Source organism: Limulus polyphemus, unplaced genomic scaffold, assembly GCF_000517525.1.
Source record: "Limulus polyphemus unplaced genomic scaffold, Limulus_polyphemus-2.1.2 Scaffold607, whole genome shotgun sequence".
NCBI lineage: Eukaryota > Metazoa > Arthropoda > Merostomata > Xiphosura > Limulidae > Limulus > Limulus polyphemus.
Window position 1 is genome coordinate 371,192 of NW_013666217.1, and position 2,256 is coordinate 373,447.

The following is a 2,256-nucleotide window of genomic DNA, read 5'->3' on the forward strand; positions in this document are numbered from 1 at the left end:
TAAAATTATCTACATATAGTTATTTAGACCATCTATATAGATTACGTACTACTTCACAAAACGCGAATTTATACTGCTTTTTATTGTCTGTACTGCAGTTCTTTATACACTCTAAGAAGGTATAAAATTATCTACATATAGTTATTTAGACCATCTATATAGATTACGTACTACTTCACAAAACGCGAATTTATATTGCTCTTTATTGTCTGTACTGCAGTTCTTTATACACTCTAAGAAGGTATAAAATTATCTACATATAGTTATTGAGACCATCTATATAGATTACGTACTACTTCACAAAACGCGAATTTATATTGCTCTTTATTGTCTGTACTGCAGTTCTTTATACACTCTAAGAAGGTATAAAATTATCTACATATAGTTATTTAGACCATCTATATAGATAACGTACTACTTCACAAAACGCGAATTTATATTGCTCTTTATTGTCTGTACTGCAGTTCTTTATACACTCTAAGAAAGTATAATGTCCAGCACCGATTGAACGCTTACGCAGAATCTATATGATCTTAAAAAGCGTAATTACGGACGTCCAAAATAGACTAAATGATTAATCGGGATCTTCCTGGTTAGAATAAAGCCTTCCAGTCTTTCCCCTTGATGATTGATTGTGAGGACTTTTTTTTTTAGTTATTGTTTAACGAAATCTGTTCTTCATTATCGGATCTCGAAGGCAAATTTTCCATGACTTTAATTAAGTCGCGTAAACAAAGCTCGCGAAGTTTTGGAATTGTATAAATCACTCAGGTTTTATAAATTACATTGTTTTCTTGTTACTTGCCGTACATATGACGATTTGTAACAGGCGTTTCAGAAAAACTTTTAGTAAGTAATAATTAACTTCTAATCTGAGTAAGCTACTTAATTAGATCAAAAATGGAAATCAACCACATAGATTAGAATGTATTTTTCATGAGTTGGGTATGTATTCTCCTGTTAGCGACATTTTCGTCCGTAAACCCAATAATACCCACGAGATATATTTCTGCTAGCCAACTAACTCTGGATCCGAAACATGAATTTTTAGATTTGACATTTCTGACTTAATGGGAAACGTCGAATTTACATAGGCCAGGGTGTAACCTAAGGATATCATCTTGCCTACCATTGCAGGACGCCATCTGCTGACATTCTTCCTCAATGTACAGCGTTACAGTCATGCCTCTCCCTCCTATTTTCAGAACAAGTATTATCTCTATAGAACTGCGAATGAATAAATGCAAATAGAATGATATCAACTTAATTTCCTTAATTACGTGTTATAACAAAACTGCACAGACTTACATTAAACGAACTGTTTTCAAACATTATACTTAGTATGCTTGCATACCTTATAGTAAGTAAACAATACAAAATAATTTGTATAATGAAATATGATTATACACAATAAAATGTAATGTAAAAATAAATGATATATTAAACATTCTAACCAACATCGTTGTATACACACACTGGTTACTAAGTTTAGTTGGGTAAACGGATGAAATTATAAGTGTATGTATACACGCACACACAAATGATTATGAAAGAAGAAATCAGTAGGGGGAAGGTGATGTAAGGCGGCTACTTTAAATACGGTTTTCACTAAATAAAATAAATGCTCTGAAAACGCAAAAGGGTTTTATTATAAGTAGTATTTCTAGTTAAAACAAAGATTGGACATAGACCTTTTCTTGTTGTTTGGACCGTTTTACCTATGGGGTTGAATTGAACGAACCCCAAACATGGGGTAAAATGACCCTCCATCTAACTCGTAACAACTGCAAGTTAAAATGAATACTGAAATTACCAACTGCATTAAGTCACTTAAATCATCATTTAAAAGCTCACGGCACGGATCGGGAAGGCCCTACGCTTTATGAAAGCTGCTCCATTATCTAGGACAATGGGGTGAAATAGGACAATAACGTACATTGCGACCGAAGTCTATGGCGGAAATATAACGCCATTGGTGTGGGGTAAGACGGCCCTCGGCTGTGTCGTCTTACTTTAAACCACTTATCGTAAAGCAATTGCATGTTATAAGAAATCAAGAAAAATGAATTGAAATTTTAAAAAGTTAAATTCCCTGAAATATCTACTTTGTGACCATAACAAATTCTTAAGTGTTTATCTTAGATCAAAACTCTTCAAAAACAAAAAACAATGAAGTCTAAATTCACGCCCGTCTGCAAGTTTGTTTATGCATGGAGTCACGTGTTTGTTTGTAATTAAGCACAAAGATGTACAATG